General features: G+C 36.5%; 1 protein-coding gene across 1 annotated transcript in view; it reads left to right on the plus strand.

Annotated features, from left to right (window-relative positions):
- Positions 1-19,741: 19,741 nt before the first annotated feature.
- Positions 19,742-24,266, plus strand: part of LOC148956015 (uncharacterized) — a 54,527-nt gene continuing 50,002 nt past the window's right edge. Inside the window, exon 1 of the mRNA XM_089089268.1 lies at positions 19,742-19,854. The gene's annotated coding sequence lies outside the window, so the exon portion shown is untranslated. The remainder of the gene's footprint in view (positions 19,855-24,266) is intronic.

Raw genomic sequence — 24,266 nt, forward strand, 5'->3', positions numbered from 1 at the left:
ACTCTTAACTAAAACTAAAGTAGAACTCTATCAAAAACTTTAAGTTATGACTCAGCTAAAAATCGAAACTCCTAACTTAAACTCAACAAAATTTGAACTTTAACACACAATCTAATCTAAGACTCTAAGATAAAACTCTAAACTCTTAACTAGAACTAAACTAAACTAGAACGCTAACAGAAATTCTTATCTAAGACTCTAAGCTAAAAACTCGAAAATCTTAACTAAAAATAAACTAAACTAGAACTCTAAAACAAACTATAAGCTAAGACCCTAAGCTAAAACTCTAAACTCTTAACTAAAACTAAACTGAACTAGAACTCTAACTAAAACTCTAAGCTCTGACTCTAAGGTAAAACTCTAAACTCTTAACTATAACTTTACCAAACTAGAACTTTAACTAAAACTCTAAGCTATGACTCTAAGCTAAAACTCTAAATTCTTAGCTATAACTAAACTAAACTAGAACTCTAACTAAAACTCTAAGCTATTACTCTAAGTTAAAACTCTAAACTCTTAACTATAACTTTACTAAACTAGAAGTTTAAATAAAACTATAAGCTAAGACTATAATCTAAAACTGTAAACACTTAACTATAAGACAACTAAACTAGAACTCTCACTAAAAATCTAAGCTGAGACTTTAAGGTAAAACTCTAAACTCTTAACCAAAACTCAAATAGAACTCTAAAAACAACTTAAAGCTAATACTCTAAGCTAAAACTCAAAAATCTTAACTAAAACTTAACTAAACTACAACTCTAACTATAACTCTAAGCTAAGACTCTATGGTAATACTCTAAACTCTTAACTAAAACTAAACTAAACTAGAACTCTAACAAAAACTCTAAGCTAAGAATCTAAGCTAAAACTCTAAACTCTGAACTAAAACTAAACTAAACTAAAACTCTAAGCTAAGACTCTAAGCTAAAACTCTAAACTCTTAACTATTACTAAACTAAACTTCAACTTTAACAAAAACTCTAAGCTAAGACTCTAAGCTATTGGGCCGGGGGCTTCCTTCGGGGTCGAGGTAGGGGATGGGGGCCCTTTGGGGTTGGGGTATAGGACATCACAACACTGTTTAAATAGAACTTGTGTATTATAACGACCACACTCAAAACCTCTTCTAAAACATCTTCTAAAATCATCTTTTATAATGTCTCTAACTGTTTCGCCGAAATAATTCCCTAAAATGTTTAAAAAGGTTTCGCCCAAAAAACCCCTAAACGTAATTTCAGCGTGTTCCTTTGTTTTTGGCATCTCTGTGCTGTCACATTTCAAATTACTAAGAAACCTGATTCCCGCACTAAAACAATTCATCGCTAAGATCAAAACATCCGCTCGGAAACAATTCTCTTGGTAGAACTCCAAAGACATTAATATAGACATTCGCTCGGAAACAATTCTCTTTGGAAACAACAAATTAATTCCCCTTTCGTGAATCAATAATTCCCCTTAGAAACAACAAATTAAATCCCCTTTCGTGTCAAATCAATCAATCATGACATCAGCTGTCACAGAAGCGAGGCATTGCCCCCTTTCCCCCCTTTTACATAATGTCCTAAATATTTTGTTAGAATTTAATTTGAAAATAATCTGTTTTACTTCTCTAAAATAGAGCATGACGTCTGTGCTTAATTATTGCATCATCGCGTTTTAATTTTGACGGAAGAACAGTTCCTTTGCCTAAATCCAGCTAATGTTTACAAACACGAAAAGGGATGACAGCTAATTTTAGCTTCGCGTTGGTATTTTGTGTCAAAACAGAGCGACATTTTCTTTAAAAATTGACAGAAGTCAGTAGACACTTTAAATCACATTAATTTAACGAAACGAAAATTATTTCTTTATGCAAGAATTTTGTTGTAAAAAAATGAGGGGGGGGTTAGGTTTTGAGGGAAAAAAGAATATATTTTATGATTATCCATCGAGTATACCGATTGGAAAGGGAGGTGTGTATTGTCTGGGGGGGGGATTTACCTGAATATACTGGAGGGTGACCAAGGAAAATAAAAAACAGGAATTTAACGAAAGGATAATTAATTCTATTTGCGAGAATTTGATTGTAAAACAATGGGGGGGTTAGGTTTTGAGGGTAAAAAGAATATATTTACGTTTTCCATCGAGTAAAAAGATTGTATAGTGATGTTTGTATTGTTTGGGGGGGAAGGGGATTTACGTGAATATACTGGAGGATGACCAGGGAAAATAATTTTATTTGAAAATAAAAAATGCACTTACATGGTAAATTGAAGTTGCCAAGGCTTCTAATTCATCAAATTTATCCATTGTTGTATCAACTGTGTCAAAGTACTTTCTGATAATTGAATCACATTGCATGCCCGTTATATACGAAATCTCAAGGTCAAATTATTATGTAAGCAAGCCCTCTGATTGGTTGAGAATGAGACACGTGATCTAGCTGTTTCCTGGAAACTCATAACATTTGCCTCGGAAACAACAACAAATACTATTGCTGGATCACAACATTAGCTGAGAGCGTGCACTTACAACAACAACAACAAATGCTGTTTTCTATTTCTGGAAACTCTTAACATTCGCCTCGAGCGTGCCCAAAACAACAACAACAACAAATAGTGTTTCATATTTCTGGACACCTTGACATTCGCTGAGAGCGTGCACTTACAACAACAACAACAACATCGACCTTGACATTCGCTGAGAGCGTGCACTTACAACAACAATAACAACATCGACACCTTTGGAAATTTAGGTCATTGACCCCATTAACCACGTGTTCTCTCTAGGGAGGCTATGCCCAAATAAGGTGTGGGCGGGGGAGTATAAGATAGCATTCTACTAATGAAAAACTTTAGCGTAAAGAGCGAGGCGTTCAGGAGGGGACAGCCCCTTGCATATACGGAATAATTTCTGTTTGTTTTAAGTTTTAACGTCGTTCCTTACTTTCAGTTAAAAAAACTTATTTTTGTTATTTAATTTATGGAAGGGACGGCTGTATAAACTTTAGAGGAGGCTAATACGGTTGATAATTGGAAATTCTAGTTCCTTTTTCAGAGACAAAAGTAATAAAGGACAACTAGCCCCCCTACAGCCTCCCCTCCCAACTGTCCCTCTTTTCACCAAACGAATCTAATTGAAATGATGATATAGTGATTTTACTCAAAATAGTCAAAAGAACATATGAAAATGTCTCTAGGATTGATCAAACCCCACATTGCCCTGGGGATAGGGTTGTAAGTCATGCCCTGGGGGCACATAAGGTTTTTATGGAACGGGTGGCCGTAAGAACTTCAGACGGGGCTCATTTAACAGGAAGTTATAGTGCCCCTTTAAAGAGTGAAAAGTGATTTGATAGAACCCCCCCCCCCCACACGCTCATCATTTTACAAAGAAATCCAATCAAAATTTGGAGACAGCTATTTTGTTCATTGTAGTTTTAGGGTCCGAAAATCATGTCTTTGAGGAAGATTCCCCTGCCCCCACAGCTCTCAGGGCAAGGGTTGTAAGTTATGCCCTGGGGGCATATAAGGTTTTCATGGAAAGGTTTGTCGTACATATTTCGGAGGGGACTTGTTGGATTGGTAATCAAAATCTCTAGTGCCCTTTTTAAGAGTCAAAGTGATCACAGGGCAGCTACCCCCCCCCCCCCAAACGTCGTGTTTCTCGAAATGCACCCAATAGAAATTTTGAGGCAGTCGTTTTATTTACAATAGTCCAAAGATATTATATAACAAGGCTTTTGGGTTGATACAAACCACCAGAGCCCGGAGGTGAGGGTTTTTAGGTTATGCCGCGGAGCGTAGTTTAGCAGTCCAAAAAACGGAATAATAAAAAAAAAATGAAAATAAAAAAAACTCTTGGCTTTCGTGTATGGAAGTAAAACAAAACAGTTTTTTTTCCTTCTCTGGTCTTATATATTTTGATTTTTAGGCTATAAACATGTGCGTTTAGTATCCACTGATCGTGGGTGACGCGGATGTCACCTGGAGTTCCAGAGAGCCAAGTTTTTATTCTATACTCTTTTCCTTAAAAGCCATCGCCAAAATGTTGGATATTTTTGCAGTAAGATGATATTTGATGTTGAATTACAGTATATATATCTTAAGCTTTTGGCGAATTAATTTAACAAAATTATTTTGAAGCAGAAAAAAATTATACGATTTCAAACTATAAATAATTTTGGTTTGATAAAATATAATAATTTTAGCTAAATAAACAAAGTATGATTCAAAATTATTATTATCCATTTCCTCTCCACTATTTCCTCTCCTCTATATTATCTAATTATTATTATCCATTTCACTCCAGTAACTCCCATGTGTGTAAATACACGGATGCAGTAAGCAGCAATCAATAATTCGCAAAACAGAAGTAATGTGATTCTTAACGACCAAATACTATGTCAATGGCAAAACATATTTCCATTATATATATTTTAACTTCTTATGCCTAATTTTTGCATTTACCTGTTATATAATTAACAATTATTTTTATGTACAATCAGGCTAATGTAGACTAGGTTCTGACTGAAGACCATGCGTTTTGTTTAGCGTAAATTTCCCAAAGCAATATTTTCTATTTTGTGTTGACTCTTAATAAAATTAAATAAAAAAAAAAGTTTTTTTAACTGAAAGTAAGGAACAACGTTAAAACTTAAAACGAACAGAAATTATTCCGTACATGAAAGGGGCTGCCCCCTCCTCAACGCCTCGCTCTTTACGCTAAAGTTTTTTATTGTTTAAAAAAAATAGAGTTGTTAGAAAGACAAACTTTAGCTTAAAGAGCGAGGCGTTAAAGAGGGAACAGCCCCTTTCATATACGGAATAATTTCTGTTCGTTTTAAGTTTTAACGTTGTTCCTTACTTTCAGTTAAAAAAAACTTGTTTTTTTTTAATTTAATTTTTGAACGTTTTGAATTAAGACAGGTTTTGATTTTGGCTCACCGTACATGAATAATTTAAAAAAAAATTGCATATTAATTTTACTTTTATTTGGTTACATGTCTTTCTCGAAACTTCTTTAATTTATTTACGAACGTTTTCATTAGTAATAAATATACATAACTTACGAATTAACTTATGTAACGAACTTCATTATTCATAGATTTTTAATATGTATGTTAGGGGGTTTGCCCCCTAGTCACCTTGCTCTTAAAGCTGAAGTTCGAATTTTGTTCCAATCGTTTAAAAATGACCCCCTAATCACAAAGGCCGTTAATCAGAATAAATAGCTCTTATGAAAGTACTAAAAAATCTTTTGCTTAAAGAGCGAGGTATTGACTAGGGGGTGAACCCAATCATATACGTAATATTTTATGTTCGTTTTGTTTTGATCTTGCTCCTTAATTTCAGTTGAAAAACTTGTTTTTTTTCTGATCTTTTTCTTTAATAATGATGGGAAATCCGGCGCCCCCTTCACAGCAATGTCCCTTCCCCCATGAAAACTTCCTTCACGGAAAGATCCTCCCATATAACCCCCGACCCTTCCCCCTCCACCTACCAGAGAAAATCCCCCCTGAAAACGTCTGTATACTTCCCAATAACCAATACTATATGTTAACATTGGGTAAAGTTCATAACTTTCAGCCCTCCCCCGGGGACTTCGGAGGATTAAGTCATCCTAAAAGACATAGTTATCATATTTTTGACCATGTTGAACAAAATGGCTATATCAAAATTTTGATCGGGTGACTTTGGGAACAAAATGAGCGTGGGAGGGGGCCTAGTTGCCCTCCATTTTTTGGTCACTTAAAAAGGGCACTAGAACTTTTAATTTACATCCCAATGAGCCCTCCCACAATATTCTAGGACCACTGGGTCGATACGATCACCCCTGGAAAAAAAAAAATAAACACACATTAGTGATCTTTCTTCTGGCAAAAAAATGCAAAATTCCACATTTTTGTAGATAGGTGCTTGAAACCTCGACAGCAGGGTTATCTTATACGCTGAATATAATGGTGTGATTTTCATTAAGGTTCTAAAACTTTTAGGGGGGCTTTCCTCCTTTTTCGAAAATCAGCCAAATTTTCTCAGGCGCGTAACTTTTGATTAGTAAGATAAACTTGATGAAACTTATATATTTGAAATCAGCATTAAAATCTGATTCTTTTAATGTATCTATTGGTATCAAAATTCCGTTTTTTAGAATTTCGGTTACCATTGAGCCGGGTCGCTCCTTACTTACAAATCGTTACTACGAACTGTTTGATCAGCTTCTGCTAGGAACTAGCTATATTAATTCTTGTTTTGATTTTTGATTTTTTTTTTTTAGAATTGTGTGTGAATTTTGACTTAGTGGGGAGGGGGGAAATTTTCCTTAGGTTTTAACTCTTCCCCCGTGATTCTGGAAATACCTTTTTTTGTAATTTTCATTGAAAACTACCTTTTTGGTACTTTAGTTGAAACAATTTGATAAAACGACAAGATTGCCCCTATCAAAGATTTTAATAAATTTTAATTCCCTTTAAAGTTTGATTTAATTCATTTTAATTCACTCTAATACTGAATCGTCAAACAACCGCTCAGACGATTTCTATCTTGACAAGATAATCAATAATGTCATTTTCATCACTTAATCTGCTACCTAGGAGAGAGGAACTTACCTTCTTCAAAATTTTTCTGGTAAACCCCTTCCCCTTTTCCAACGAAAATGAACATACTGACATAAAAGTGTAGTTTATGTTTTTGACCACCGTTGCCCATCAAATATTTAACATACGAAGTACTACTTATTTGTGTATTTGATTTATTAGGAACGTCAATTGGGGTGGGGGGGGGTAAATTTTCCCTATGTTTTAACACCCCACTTCCTTGATTCGGAAAATGTCTTTTTTTATAGTTAGCATTGACAAATACCTTTTTTTTGTACTTAAATTGAAAAAAAAATAAAAAGACAAAATTGCCAAAAAAAAACAATAAAAAGACAAAATTGCCACCCCTCCCCCTAACTTTTAACAAATATTAAACTTTAATATTGAAACCGTCGAAACTCGGAAATTTTTCATATTGACAAGATTAATTAATAATATAATTTTCAGCGCTTAATCAGCTCACAAGGAGAGAGCGACTTCCCCTCTTCGAGATTTTTTATACAACCCCCCCCCCTCCAATTCCAACGAAACCAATATACTGACCTAAAAAATATATTTAACGTTTTAAACCACCATTGATCATCTATCTAAGTTGCAAAGTATTAGTTATTTGGGTATTCAAATTATTTGCCAAGTCACTTTGGGAGAGGGGCAAATTTTACTTAGGTTTCAGCACTCCTCCACCTTCTAGATTCTGAAAATACCTTTTTTGGTAATTTTCATTGAAAAATACCTTTTGGTGCTTCAATTGAAAAAAATCGATAAAACGACAAGATTGCCCCCCCCCCAGATTTTTAATAAATACAGCCCCCCACCCCCCTTGTATTTTTGTGAATTGACATCCTAGGAATTACTTTACTTATTTCTTAGGTTAAGTGTGTAGTGAAATGACGCATGTCTAATCACGTGGAAACTAGAACCACATGTTACATTCATTTTTTAAAATTTAAGTTACATAAATTCAGTATCAGTTGTTCACGTTAAGTTACCGATTATGCACACTTAGTGAAAGGTCTGATAACAGAAATAAATAAAAAAAAACGTTATATATACCTTTTCTTAGAGAACTGGTGGGGGAAAATATATTGCCCTCTTTCCTGAAACATAAGATTCTTCGCACCCTCTTCCCCTAAAAATCTTGAAATTTGAACTTGTTCCCGGCCCTGAGACAAAAGAGGTTATACTTACAGAAATACATATACAATTCGTCTCATTGTAATGCAACCTGCTGACTGTATGTATCCTCCATATTGAGAAACACTCGCTTACTTTCAGGCTTTAGGTATAAATAAGGAAAATGCGTTCTTTCTTGTGAGGATTGACAACATATTGACACTCAAGGTCCCCCTATTGTCTGTTTGGATACGCTTCAGATACCAGTTGCATAACATCACGCGATTCTTTTCAGAATTGTGACTAAATGGAAGTATACAAGATAACCTAATGCTAAATATTAAGGGTATTCTTAGTTTATAGAAACTTTCCAAGTCAATAATCTAGTTATTCGAGGGATCTATTGTCAAAACATAAATATTGTCAACTGAATAACTTGATCAACTAAATACCATTGTCAGCTGTCAATCGTCAACTGAATAACAGTCATGTTGCTCCAAAATTGCTTTTGTTTGGACTTTATTTGGAAATTAGTTTAATTTTTTTCAAAATAAAACGAAAGTAAAGAATTAAACCAAAAATGAGCGAAAATCAAATAATATTCCAAGCGTAAAACTACCAAAAATCACCATCAATGAGTAAGTGAAACCCAAGGAAGCATTATGATAAATAACCGAGTCAAACTCAGAACATGCAAAGATTAATATGAGTAGGGCTAACAGGCCCCTGCCTTCTCATGACCAGGACATAATTTTCTCTTTAATGAAAAACAAAAAACAAATGACCGAAGATTGTCAGTTTAAAATGAATATACTGATAGCTATTCCTTAAAGTCTAAATAATTTGTATTTATTAAAGTCAAAAAAGTGAAAGCACTTAAAATATATTTTGTTTTCAGCAAAATGCAAACTATATTCTGGTCTTGAGAAGGCTTGGGTGTTGTCAGCCCTACTTACGTTATTTTTTTTCCGAGGCATTTGTGATACCTCCTCTTGACAACCTGTGTGGGCATAGTCTGCTTTGATTTAGTGTCATGTAGTTTCAATTTTTTCCAAGTTTGTCGCCTTTACACCCTTAGCTTTAGTAGCAACTGTAATAGTAGCAGCAGTCAAAGTAATTACACAATAGTAGTAGCCTTAGCTTTAGATGCAGTTGTAGTAGTAGAAGCAGTAATAATAGTATCAGTAGTAGCAGTACGATTAGAAGGTGTAGCATTAAGATGCAAATATTTTCTTTTTGTTAGTTCGACATCCCACACAACAAGCCCTGTTAGTTTCAACTTCACACCAAATTGTTCCTAAGATGTTGTTGTAACGTCCTTTCGACAACCAGCATATAGACGCCGTGTTGTGATTTAGTTTACCTTCCCCCTCAAAACTCCCTGAAAGTTTCCCGTTCATACCCTTAGGCATAGCTGTAATAGTAGTCACTGTAGTAGTATTGGTATAACTAGTAGTATTATTAATAGTAACGGTGGTAGTTTTATCAGCAGCAGTATTAACGTGACTTTTGGTCAGTTGAACATCCCTCTCATCAGGTCCTGGAAGTTTCAACTTAATACAATTAGCCATTGGTATGACACTGCTGATGTGTCCTTTTGATAACCTGTATATTCATATACCCATAGACGTATTATTAAAATTATAAATCTATGCTCTTACTATTACTATTAGTTGCAATAGAAGTAGTAGTTGAAGTAGTAGTAATAGTATATATAGCAGTGAAAGTAGTATCAATAGTAGAGTACACATATTGCCTTTTAGTCAGATGATCTTCCCTTTTAAGCATTCTCTGGAAGTTCCAACTTAATACCCAAATCAATTCTCGAGATACACTCTTTTGACAATTTGCATGTACATAGTATCTTTGATTCAGTCTAAATTTCACCTCGATACTATAATTGGAGTAGTGTGGTAATAGTAGTAGTAATGGGAGCAGTAGCAGTGGTGATAGTTTTAGTAGTAGTGGTAGCATGCAAGTATTGCCTTTTTGATCATCTCCTTTATCATTTCCTGAAAATTCCAAATTAATATGCTCAGTCATTCCTGAGTTATGCGCTTCTGACAATCCGTACTCACATAATGTGTTTTGGTTTAATTTAAGACTCCCCTCAACATTCTCTGAAAGGCTCACCAGAATGCCCTTCATCTGTTTGGAAAGTAAAGTTCAAATATGCATACCTTTCCCAATAACATATACTATATGCAAGCAATGAAGGAATTGTCTAACTTACAGCCCTTGCCCGGAGGACTATGGGGAGGTTGACATTCCCAAAGACATAATTACTGAACCTTTAAACAAAGCTGAACAAAATATCTCTCTTAAAAATTCAATTGGATGTGTTTTGGGGAATGATGGGCTTGGGGGGGGGGGGAGGCTGGTTGCCCTTCAATAACTTTTGACTCTTAAAAGGGAACTAGAACCTTACATTTCCAATCAAATGAGCCTCATCTAAAGTTTTCACCACCAACCCGTCCATAAAAACCTTATATGCCCAGGGGCATAACTTACAACCCTTGCCCCCAGGCTCTTGGGGGTTGTGTCCACCCTGGAGGCGTTTTATATACTTTTCGGGCTATTGTGAACAAAATGGTTATATCGCAAAAGTGGGTTTCGGCGGGGGGGGCTAGTTGCCTTCCATCATTTTGAATCTTAAAAGGGAGCTAGAACTTTACATTTGCAATCAAATAAGCCTCATCTAAAATTTACTAGATCACCCCTTCCATAAAAACCTTATATACCCTGAGGCATAACTTACAACCCATTCCCCCAGACTCTGGGGGGTTGTGTCAACTCCGAAAGCCTTGTTATGTGATCTTTCGACTATTTGTTGAACAAATGAATATCTCAAATTTCTATAGGATGCACTTGGGGAAAATAGGACGTGAGTGGGAGGGGGGGGCTAGTTGCCCATAAGCAGCGCTATTGGGCTGCCTATCATTGATGAGTAGAAGAAACTGACGATACCTCAGCCTTGGCAGTAGTCGCTGCAGATGCAGCAGTTTTAGCTGCAGTAGTGGTAGTGGTAGCAGCAGGCTAGTAGTGGTGGTAGTTGTAGCAGTAGCATGCAAATATTGCCTTTTTGGTCGATTGCTCATCTCCTTTATCATTTCCTGAATGTTCTGAATTAATATACAACTTACAGCTTTTGCCCTGAGGGCTGTGATGAGGGGGGTGAATCCCCAAAGGCATAATTACTGGATCTTTCAACAGTGCTGAAGAACATAGATGTCCCAAAATTTTGATTGGAGGCTTGTTTTGTAAAATGATGCACGTGGGAAGGGCTGGTTGCCCTCAAATCACTTTTGACTTTACCCTTAAAAAGGGAACTATAACTTCCAATTTCCAATCAAATAAACCCCCATCTGAAGTTTACACGGCCACCCATTCCATAAAAACATTATACGCCTCCAGGGCATAACTTACAAACCTTGCCCCAGGACTATTGGGGGTTTTGTCAACCCTGGAGGTATTCTTTTTGACTATTTTGAACTAAATGGTTATCTCACAATTTTGATCAGATGTGTTGAGGGAAAAGAGGGATTTGGGAGGGTGGGGTTAAATACCCTCTGTCAGTTTAAAGGGAACTTAAAATGTACTCTTAAAAGGGCATTATATCTTCTGATTTACAAGCCAATGAGCCCCCTCCGAAGTTTATATGACCACTGCTTTTCTCATTAAAACCTTATATGTTAATAATGGGCAACTAGTATAACTTATAGTCCTTGCCCTGAGGGCTGTGGGGCGGGGTTTGTTATCCTCAAAGACATACTTACTGGACCTTTCATCTACAGTAACAAAATGGCTATCTCAAAATTTTGTTTGGATGCGTTTCGGGAAATGATGGACGTAAGGGGGGATGTTCCCCCAATCACTTTTGGAAATTAAAAAGGGCACAGTAACTTTCAATTTCCAATTGAATGAGCCCCTTTAAAACTTTCTACAACAACTTCTTCTATAAGATGTGCCCCGGTAGGAAAAACAACAACAAAAAAAGTATATACAAATAATATATTGTGCCCACATCGCTCTTTACTTAGGTAGCGCTATTGTGCTGCCTATGATTTATTGGCCATTCACCAAAATACCAGTGGTGGGTGAGGGGCACGGAACTATATTTTAGGATACATTTTCTTGGGAATAATATTATTTTTAAATATATTAAGAAAATAAATTCACGGAAAAAGAGCAACTAACTTTGTATCCAAAATGAAACAAAACTCAGCAAGTTTTAAACGGTGAAAATTCGTGGCAAAGGGATCAACCCGTTTGATCTATAATGTATTTGATTGCTGTGCATTACCCATGAACCGTTACGAGCCAGAAAAAATTTGCTGGATTTTCAAAAAAGGGTAAAAACATCCTTTAAAAGTTAAGGAATCTTAATTTAAATCACACCATCAGATTCAGCGTGTCAGAGAACACTACTGTAGAAGTTTCAAGCTCGTGTATAAAAAAGCGAAGTATTGCATTTTTTGCCAGAAGAAAGATCACGGATTGCCAAGGGTGATCGAAAGATCCAATAACTATGCCTTTAGAAGTAACATTGCCACCCACAGCCCGTGGGGAGAGGCCTCTAAGTTATAAAATGTGCCGATTGTTTACGTATAGTATTTGTTAAAGGGAAATATACGGACATTTTTCGAGAGTCAGAGGGGATTTTGTGCTTAGAGTGGGTTTTCATGGAGATAATTTCCGTGGGGAGGTAAATTTCTGGGGGTCGATTTTTCAGGGTAAACTTTCAATTAGGGGGGGGGGGAATGACAGGATTCATATACGAAATTATTTTTATTTCTCTTACTTTCTCTTTGCCAACTCAATTATGCATGTAGAGATTGTTCTGAGGGAATGGTCCTGGGGCTATTTTCAGCGTGTTTAGATTTTTGGGAAAGAATTTCCACGAAAGGGGTGATTTCTGGAGCGATTGGGTAAACGATCAGAAATTAAAGTCTCTTTCAAATGAAAGTATGTTTGGGAGAATTTTCCACGCTGAATCTTCCACAAGAAATTTTACGGGGAGGGGATATTTTCACTGAGGAAAGAATTGTTCGGGGGGAATTTTATGGGGGGACGTATATTTTCCGTGGGAAAAAATTGTCACGGAGAAGTTTGTCGTGGGGAGAGAAATTTTTTATGGAGGGTGAGCCAGATTTACTGGTATTCTTTGAAAATTGATCAGAAATTAAATAAAAAAGCAAGTTTTTTTCGACTGAAAGTAAGGAGCAATATTATTACTCAAAACGAACAAAAATTGTTCCGTATAATAAGGGGTTACTCCTTTCTTCAATACCCTGCTCCTTACGCTAAAGTTTGACTGTTTATTCCAATTTTTAGTGAACGGCTCCTGAAACACAAGGACCTTTTCATTAGAATAGGAAGCTATTTTTAATATGCTAAAAACTTCCAAGATTATAACAAAATTATATGATTACGCTGAAGATCAACCTTTTGTCCAAATGCTTTACTGCCATTTGATTAGAATTAGAGCCTTTTTTAAATGCTCAACAAACCTTTAGCTTCAAAAGAGGGGTATAGAGGAGGGGGCAACCCCCTCATATATGGAATAATTTCTGTTCGTTTTAAGTTTTGACATTGCTCCTTACTTTTAGTTGAAAATAGCTTGTTTCTTTTATATTTATTTCCTACCTAAGATCCTGTCTATTTGTTGAAGCAACTGTAAGTAAAACCCATATGGGTTACTACTATATTCGGCAGTTGATCCCACAGGAGCATATACTACTACTACTGATAAATGGCACTTATATTCGTAAAATGAGCAACTAGAATTCTGTAATTAATTCTTTCCCAACCAAAGCAAGAGTTAGGAGCCACTTTACTCGTCACAACCCCTACATCCTGCACATTCACCCATGTCATCGTAAAGTACCATAGGGCACGAAAAATTACACCTTTTGACGCCATTTCCGGAGTTGAAAGGCCGCGAGGCATAAAACAGGTATTGTTATAATCTCCAAGGTTGAAAATTTTTCAGTGGAGGGGGGTCTGCGCAATACATCTGTTCCCATGGTAACTGCAAAAACGCGTTTCGGTGTCGTAAAATTTACGAATGCTTACACTTCTAGGGTTAATGATGTCCTTCTGCTCCATATTTCAAAAATTGAGTTAAAAGGCAGCCGGAATCATCTCCACAGTGACTTTTTCGTTAGGGCTTGCCATTAATATTTGTTTTCTTTTTTTTTACCTTGAACTCACCAAAAATTTTTTCTATGGCCACTTGAAACCATTCAGTTCCTCCAGTGTCTGAGGTTAGATAAACTCGTATCATGACTGAAGGAAGGATCGTTAAAACCCAGCGATCTATTTTCAAGCAAGCAACCCTGACTTAAACATGCTTATGAGTCTGTAGTAACAAATCACTGACGATACTCTCGAATACACCAGACCTCGATTTTTCGCTCAGTTTGCCAGCTATTTGTTGTCTACCTTGCCCAGAGTAGATATCTCCACTGTCAGGGGCGAATCTCCATGATTTTTATTAGGGGGGGGGGGGCAAGAGGGATCAATATCTGGATACTCAAAGGACATGGGATGTATAATATTTTTGTCTCCACATTACTGGGGGGCAACTAACCCCTTGCCACCTCAAATGACGCCCCTGTCTACTGTGACTTGCCAGTGCATCCCACGTGCTGATAATGAGAGACAGTGAAGAAATCACGATATGCTATTATGCACTATATAATATATGGTATGCTATATAATAAGTGCGTACACATTGTAGCTACACTATAAACTTTTTGTAGATGGTGTGGAATTAAATGATATTTTTATGATCTAAAATTCTTATGACCTCCATAAGTTTTCTAAAATCTGGATATTTCATATGTGACAATCTTTCATTAATAATTGAGTTTCTTTTCTTCAAGTCCGTGAAAATACCGAAGATAGTATACCCCTCCAACCCTACGTGACTGAAGTTCAACATTTTTGTGGGATAGTTAAAGCAAGGCTTGAAGTAAAAATTACGTTCATGCCCTATTTTGACAAAAACGCATGATTACTTCTTTAGTTTATTCGCTAAATTAAACAGATATTTTTGAATAAGAAGTACTGAGAATTTTGGAAGAAACTAACATTCTCCCCTGAGTAGGTGCCTAACCCAGTGGCGGATCCAGGGGGCGCCCACACCCTTCGTAGCGTAGTCCAAAGTAGTGTAATTTACTTAATTAACTCAAGTTTACGTTAATTAAACTTGCTCCTAACGCGAGTTTTTCGGATTAATCTAGTTTGCGCCCCCTCCCCCTAAAAAAATCCCGGATCCGCCCCTGGTGCCTGTCATGTCTATATTTTTCTTTATATATATATATGTCCAGGATATTTAACTCCTGACAGGGGCGTCCCGAGGCTCGTTTTATTCGGGGGGCGATCATCGTAAATTTTACCGAATCGCTACCTGATTTATGCCAAATTTTCTGCAGAAGTCAAGAATTTTGCAAAATTTCGGTCGATTTTGCAAAATTTTCGTCTTCGGCGTAAATTTTACCAAATGCCAAAAATTTTGGGGGGCGGCCCCCTCCCCCTCCTCGGGACACCCCTGACTCCTGGCCAGCGTAGCCTCTATTTTTTCCATCTTTTTAGTTTTAAACATCAAGATCTTGTGTGTCCTAGTTATTTCTGGGTGCTGATGTAACGGCTTTTACAGAATGACCTAAGCTTATTACAGATCGTTCACCTTTTCTCTCAGCATAACATAACATGACAATGGGCGGCAGTGTGGCCAGATCGTGAACAAAAAAGTAAGCCACAGCCTTTGAAAAACAAGCCAAAAATAAGCCAGACAATTTTTTGCCCAAAATTTAACTTTACTTTTAATGGTGTCCAAGTTTTGACGGCCGTTTTACAGAAATACTCACCACTATTCAGGTCCTTTGATCCTACTGGCATTATCCACCTTTCAATTCGTTCCCTGGTTTGCGGAAGTTCAGTTCCAGTGTAGAGATTATTTTGAGGCTGCAATTAGTAGAATCGCGATAAACCGCTACCCTATGTGGAACTCTAGAGACTTAACAGAAATTTCCGCGCACGATCTTCAGAAAATGCTTGACCATGCTTACTTTCTTGTCCAACAGTTCGGGGAAAATTATTGACGAGGACGCCCACCGGCTCGATTTCTCCTGTGTTAGTTCGAGCACTGTCCGTGTGTGCGCTGCAATTTCTGTATCCCATAATTTTACTGAGTCGGACCTCTGATTACTATAATGATATTCTGTGACCCAATGCAGCACAACTTACAATGCCTGCCCCAGGCCCGGGGGGGTAGTGAGGACACCTGAATTTTTGTTATCTGACTTTAGAGCAATTTTTAACTTAATGACTATCTCAAAATATTTATTGGATGTATTTGGGGAAAAGGAGCATGGGGGGGGGGGGCTAGTTGCCCTCCAATCTCTTTTTACTCTAAAAAACTGAACTAGAACTTTCAATTTCCAATCAAATGAGCCATCTCTGAAGTTTTTACAAGCACCCCTTCAATAAGAGCCATCTAGTCCCCGGGGTATAACTTAAAGCCCCGGCCCCCGGGTTCTGGGGGGCTCTTTTGCCCCTTGAATATTTTTTAAAATGACTATGAAAAATTTAAAAAAAAGCTATCTCATAGGACGTTTTGAAGGGGTTTTCTAACACAAGAGCCTGGAGGGGAGGTGGGGCTCAATGCCCACAAAGCCCGGTTGACTCTTGAAATTGACCTAGAACTTTCAAATTCCAATTAAATGAGCCCTCTTTGAAGTGAATATGAGCATCTCTTCCATAAGACTCATATATGCCCCCAGGGCACAACTTACAATGCCTGCCCTGGGCCCTGGGGGGTTGTGTTAGCACTAGAATTTTTTTTATATGATCTTTGAAAATTTTTCTTGCCAACATTTAAAATTTTCATTGGCTGCATCCGGAAAAAAACCGGTTTGGGGGGGGGGGGGAGCTGGCTACCCAACAATTAAGTTTGATTAATGGAAATTTACAAATTAAATTAAAGGTACAAAAAATATAGCCTTAAATTAATTTTATAGTATTCTTAATTCCCTTATGTTTAAGTCCCCACACCTCTCCCCCACCAGGGAAAAAATTCGTACATCTTTCTCAATAGCAAATACTTTATATAAACAATAGAAAAATGCCATAACTTAAATACCTTTCTCCAGGGGTTTTGTGGGGTCAAGTTACACTTGTAGTTATGTTATTCCAACTGATTAAATCTTTTAAAAATTAATATTTTCCTAGTTAATTTTTATTATAAGCCCACCCAGCATGAGCAGTCTGGAGGAGAGTATGGAGGAGTTGAATTCGAATTTAAATGGGGATCAATCACCCCCAGGGTTAAACTAGAATTCCTCCCCTCAAAATAGGAATAAATTGAGTCCCAAGCTCCAATCCATGATTCAAATAGCTCTTAAAAGGGGAATTTAATGGATTTGCATAAGTATCTGGTGATGAATCTTTAAGTGAATAGGGATGTGAACGAGGATGCTTTTTAAAAGAGCTAAGCCCATGCCTAATGAAAAAAACACAAGGCGGGGACCAGCACACTAATAGCTGAAATAGATGCAATCCATTTGTGCTTAAAGACCCTAGTTAAACTGAAACACAACAATTAACATACAGTAATATTCTCTGACTTTATATCTGCTCTCTATATCCTATGAAACACTAAGTTTGAAACGCTGGGCATAGGCCTACATCGAACCAAAGAAAACCTAAGCAGCCTTGGAAGATTACGCTTTGTTACTAAATTTCAATATATACCTAGTCATCTAGGAAAAGAAGGAAATGAAAAAGCAGACAAGATAGAAAAGCAAGAAGCAAAAAGCCAAATGGAACCAGTGAAATCTCTAACAATAAGGGATACAACTAGATTATTACTAAAAACATTGCTTGAATTAAAGCCACCAAATTTATCCCCCTTTCCAACCAGTATACAATCAGTCTGGTTCAACTGCCTGTGTTCAAATACAGCTAACTTCAACCACCACTCTCCTTCATACAATATAAAGCAGCCAAATGGAGAAGATGCCAATAGCCCATTTTGCAGGTACTGTAAAAACACAGAAGAAACCCCTGAGCATATACTATTGAATTGTAAAATACTGGACAGAAAACTGTCAATAGATCTAAATCTACAACACCATACATAGTAGGTCAAAATACACTGACTATATTGAATTAGATAAACCCTACTATGATGTTACCTCACATTATTAGATAATAGCAGATTTACATCTTTCCATATTTATCCACATTTTGAATATTGATAAGCATTGTTTACAACAAGGGACTTTACTATTACAGTAACATAATTTTACAACAAGAGAAACTATGTAGTAAGGGATTATCTCATTCATTAAAAATTGAATTGTCCCAAGAAGAAGTGTATAAACATATCATGAGAAAAGAAGAACAAATTAAAGATTTGGATCTATTGTCAACCCACCCCAGAAAGAAGAGGGGTCAATGATCTGATGGGCACTTGCCTTGATTGTCTACAGTTGATTGATTAAATTTAATATAACAATGAACATTGTTTATTTCAAAATCTGAAAGGATTTTTCTAAATAACAAAACTATAGGATAACTTCCATAGTTGCTGTCTGCTAAAGGTAATGTCTCATGTTTAATTATCAATGTTGTGGTCAAGATTTGTAGGCTATTGGCCAAGATTGATAATTCTGAAAATTAGTAGTGGTCAAGATTAAAGTCTCAGCTGCCAGGTAAAGGACATACTGCATTCTAATCAGAGATACAGCTCAGATTTGGCACTGGCTAATCACTAAGAGTCTTACCCTATAGGCCTAGGCTACAGCAACAGTAACAAAGAATTCAGACATCAAAGTAAGGGTAATTATTCTACTTATCCTGCTCCTGTACTCAGATATCTCTTTCTGATATTTTCATTAGTATTATATGGTACTTTATTACATATTAGCTATTAGCCTATACTATATATAACTAATTTCTCTAGTAATTAACTATAGGCTAACACATTGGGAAAAATGAATATAAGTGAGTCTGAAACAAGATTGATTGCTTCAGGTTTGCTTATGTCACAAGTTGATGCTCATCAACGCTGAAAATGGGGTTGCAAGCCAGTCATTCACACAAGTTATTTTCTGTGGCATGTTCCCAATTTGCTGGTAGCCAATGCACTGAAGTACACACCTCAATGCATTGGGTCTCCCCCCCATACCAGTTAGGGATTAATTGTTTCATGTATAACCATCAACATATAATGTACTCCTTCACCACTGTTGTAGTATACCGCAGGATCTGTACCTCAGAATTTGATACCTACATCTAACCAAGTGTACTACCCCATATATAGCAAAGCAGGACCTACTCCATATACAGCGTAGTAGGACCTATGCAATGTTTAATGTAGTAGGATACTGATTGTGGGGTGTAGCACTCAAATTCTTACGTACAGATCCTGTGGTGTACTACTGCAGGGTGAAGTAGTACATTATGTTGGTGGTAGTACATAAAACAATTAATATCCCCAACTACCCCATAATGATTTTCACTTTTGCATGTATTCTGAGAAAACCAATGACCAATTTGCTTCTTCCTTTGAGCATATTTAAACTGAAGTGATGCAAAGAAAACCTCAAATATAAATAAATGTATTTTCTCAGAATAGGCAATCCGTGATTTTGACCTTTCGTGAGCATTCGTTCGTTCGTTCATTCGAAAATCGGATGAATTGCCGAAAAATATAAATTCTTCCCGAAAAAGTAAATCACGCCAAGAAATAAGCCAGCTCAAAATTAAAATAGCCAAGTTTTAAGCCACAAGCCAGTTCCAAAAATTTTCACGCCAGTCGCCAACAAAATAAGCCAGTTTGGCGTAAAATAAGCCAATCTGGCCACACTGATGGGCGGCCCAAAATTACGCCTAGCCAGATTAGACAATCATAATGCCTAGTATGAAAACAAGTTTTGCTTTCTGTCGATACGGCTTGATTTTCAAAAACACCAAAATGATACAAAATCCACCAATAGGAATATAGAAATCGCATCGATTTATGAAGTTAGTATCGTTACGCAGTCAACGACCTTGTTTTGATATGAAGTAGCCTATCATATCACAACCATAATGGCGGAAACATAGCATGGATTAACTTGTATTAGAAGCTTTAGGAATCATTTGAGGATAAAGTGAGTAATATTCAAAGATAATGAACTGTTTTCCAGTATTTGCCTAAGAAGAATATTGGTTTTTAATTACAAAATAGGCCTTGCCAGAATAGACCAAATTCAAGCAATGTGGACTGAATTGTGATCATTCCCCTTCTTTGATTTCACGCAGGCTGGTCTAGGCCTAGTTTCTCTAATAGTCTAAAATTATTAAAGTCTAAAGTATTGGTGGTAAAATTCTACTTTAGCTACTTTTGACTAACTTGGAAAGGGGTTAGGTTAAGAAAATGAAACTTTCAGGGATGGATCTACAGGCTAAAGTATGTCCTAGGAAGATATTCTAAAGTACCCAGCTCTACTCCTACTCCCTCAAGAGGGTCCTGACCTTTGAAAATCTATGTGTCATAAAAGTAAAACCTTGGAAAATAGATCTTCTGCTTAAATGAAGCTGAACAAAATTGTTTTCAGCTTCACAACTTTGCTCAGTCCCAATTTATAAGGTTTTAAAGATATGCAAATACATTTCCTAAATATTGAAATAAAAACTATTAATATGGCTTAAAATTCTGCTCAAATAACTGAAATTGCATTTTCAGAGCTAAAGCCAAAGAAAAAGAAACTGATAACTAAAAATTAAGGTAAAATGTTGTTTTGTCAAGATTTCAATGGGTACGGTATAGACCTGTCATGTAGGCAAATTTCATTACCCTCTAGAGGGAGAAGGAGTGGAGGTAGGTACTTCAAAATACCTTCCCGGGACATACTTTAGCCTGTAGACCCATCCCTGAAAGTCTCATTGTCCTAACCTAACCCCTTCCCAAGATAGCCAAAAGTAGAATTTTACCGTATTGGTATTTTAAGATGTAGGCTAGCTTCCTTGTCCCCAGAAAATCCACAAATTTGTGTGTGGGCCTAGGCCTAGTCTACATTTTCTTAAATTGAAAGGTAGGCTAGGCTAACTTACCTAAAATCTATGCAAAGTTTCGGAAATAATGTAGGCTGAAATTGCCTAGACCTAAGCATAAAACCTAGTTAACTGCCATGTTGATTGAACTTAGAAATCATTCCTCATCTCTCATCTCAAATACCCTAGGCCTAGACTAGACATAGGCTTTTAAGGTTAAGATCATACACTTGCCTAGATTATTACTAAAGCCTAGAATACAGCCTTTTAAGCATGAACATCTTTTTGCTCCCCACAAAATTGCTTTAGCTTATGGCACATGTTGCTGTAGGCTAAGCTATCCAAAGGAAGTATAGACAGATCTGACTTTCTTTCTGGAAATGAAGGTTGCAGTGATAGGCTAATTAAGCATGATAGGGTGGTTTTCTGCTAACAAGGGATAGGTCTATTACAGATTTCAAATATGGTAACAAATAAAAGTATAGACCTGCCCCAAATTCCTCTACTGAAGTTTTAGGCAGCTGCCTAGCCTACTTATTCATTCATTCCTGTTTAAACCAGCTTTACATGTCTATCTGAATTGGTTACTAGGTTATGGGGAAAGGGTTATCTTGGTACCAAATTCTTTTTCTGACTGGCTGCAATAACAACAGAAGAGTAGGCCTAATAACATTTGATTATCCAGTGAATGCTTTCCATGAATGCAAAATAATGCATATTTTTCTTTGTATGAGGCAAGCAATTATGATCCTTAAGGAAATGCTAGGCTTAACTAGAATAACAGTAGATGCTATTTCCCTCACAAAAGTAAACATAAGCTAAATAATAAAATCCTTTCATCATTATAATTTAATTTATATGCTATGACAGATTTTCAGGGTTGCTTCCAGTTTAACTTAACTACATGCAAGCCTCTTCCCCCTTGTGCTTGAGTAATTCCCTGGCCTTGAACTATACACAAAAGCTTGATGGACTTCTGGTACTTGTATGAAATTGCCCCTACCTAATATACTTCTAATATGTTTCTGTGCTGCTCACAGAAACATTTTAATGAAATATACCTAAGCCTAATAAAATATAATACTTTAAAAGTATAGTGGGTCTGCCTGCCTAATGTGTTAGGTACAATTATTCTGCATATTATGAAGTAAGAATTGTTTTCTAACTTCAAACTCTCCAAATACTTTATCCCCCTCCCTATTGTGCAAATATATAGCCCCAATTATATCTTTTCCATCTATTCTGTCACTTCTCTTTGTTTTGTCTCATGCTAAGCTGACAGAAGCTAATGACAAAACCAGTTCTATATTGCATCAATGAATGCACAACTTGAGCAGTTCATAGGGGCTATATCCCACAAGTACCAAATTTTTTTAAACTGGTATTAACCTATGAACCACCTATTGATGACTCTTCAAAAAATAATGGAAGCCTATACTCCACTACTTAAATTGAGTGTAAAAAGACTTAAATCGCATTTTTGTTTGTTAGCAGCTGCAAGGTAAAAGTATTAAAATGCTCTTTTGTATTTAAGATTAGTCTTCCAAGTAAAATCAAGGTATTGACCCAGAGCACAACAGATCCTGTATGGACCTTAATTGCTCTGAAGTGCAAATTAAGGTAATTAACTAAGGTAAAGGTAGGATGTCTGGGGTGGGAGGACATCATAAAGAAAGATTTAAAGGAAATGGGAACTTCGTGGGCGAGTGTAAAAAGGGAGGCTTTGAAAAGATTGGGGTGGAGGAGCGTGCGTAGCTGTGTTGGCCTCAGAGGGCTTAGTGCTGTGGTGAGTTGTTAGTAGTGGTAGTAGTAGTAATAAAGGTAGGAGCTTGCTTTGCTCTCCTAATCTAAGTCAATATATTAGCAACTGTAATTAGCTTTGCAGTGTCAAAAAAGAGCCACTGGAATGTCATCACACCTAAAAACCCTACATTATGGAGATTGCTTAAAAAGGCCCAAGGTGCCAATGCTTAAGTATCAGACAATTTGAGGTGGTGTGACCCAGGGTGTTCCAATACTAGAGTTAGTTCCAGTGAATCCTGCAAGGAATCTACAGGTTCTTGAATATTACCCCAAGAAAGAGATGCATTCTTTTATGGTAGATGGTAGATGACCTAAATTAGGTTGTGAATTTATCCAGTAAAGTTTCATGCAATGCTCAGTTGCTGACATGGAATTTCACAAATTATTATGTGGAGCATCTCTGCTTTAGTGCAAAAATATACTTTGATGTAATCTTTGGAAGCTGCATATGAGATGCTAGAAAAAGGGAATGCAAATACAGTTTACCATGGATTTCCATTTTTGTAAGACAGCATACATATATTTACAATTAAAAATTGTGGATACAAAATTTATAAAGTAACCTAGTAACTTCAAATGCAATTACTCAAAGCTTTGTTTTTGCAGGAAACATGTTTTTATTCTGTACTGGTGACCTATTGGGTGTTTTACTGCTGATTCAGTTGCTAATTGTTCTCTTTTACTGAGGCCTTGAGTACACAATTAAGAAATCAATTGTTTGGTCTTCTAGAAGCAAAGGATAAGACATTTTCTAGATTTTCCCAAGACTATTTCGTCTCATTTCCTACTATGATCTATCTTTTAAATCACTGTTGATTGAGTAAGGTTTGTAGGATATCTGGTAGCTGGGCATTTTTGAACTAATGATGATCTCCCATTAAGTGGCAAGGGGGTACATGGAAACCTCCACATTTTCGAAATAAGTGTGCATGTTTAAGGGTAAGATATAATTTGTTAATGATCAAAAACTGACTGTCTCTTTGATAGATGCCAAGGTTTTATTTGCTCCCACCACCTCTGTTTTCAACATAACTATGATAATTAACTTTATTTTCAACTACAGCATCAAAATCTATTTTAATATCAACACACTAAGCCTAATTCAGGCGAGGGTTAGCTGAGAACTTGAGTTGAAATATGGTGAAAGTTAGCTCAATCAGGATAGAAGACTGCATTCTGAAAGGCTGAGCTCTATTTAGCATTTGGAATAGACATCTGTCATGACTTTATTAAAGAGAACTGAAATTTGGAGCTATAATCCTAAACATTTATTTTTATTTTGATGTCTCTTATCTATATCCAGCTATTGATGGTCCCTCAATAGATCACCCCTGTAATGATGCCATACTCTATATAAAGAATGCAAAAAAGTGATAACTTTGTAATGTGACCTACCTTGTAAATTCGTATTGTTTGTGAAGGGTATATAGGATAGCTGGATATTCTTGAATTTCTGATTGTCTTCATTAAGTGAGAGATCAGTCAGCAAAATGAATGAATAATCAACTTCACCTATTATTTGAAAGGAAAATTCTTAAACGCTGTGCCTTTTTTTACTGTTTAACCACTACAGCAGCTGATCTGCAGCTGACTGCACCAAATGTTTAACTGAGAGGTATGACTTGGATACTTAAGCAGGATGGTAGCATACTCTTAGGATGAAGAATCACCCAGCTTTCTCATGTATAAGGATTGAACCCAATTAAGATATGCACCCTGAGATGAC

The sequence above is a fragment of the Artemia sp. Qi Xiang Cuo genome, chromosome 1 (assembly GCF_049724085.1).
Source record: "Artemia sp. Qi Xiang Cuo chromosome 1, ASM4972408v1, whole genome shotgun sequence".
Classification (NCBI taxonomy): Eukaryota; Metazoa; Arthropoda; class Branchiopoda; order Anostraca; family Artemiidae; genus Artemia; species Artemia sp. Qi Xiang Cuo.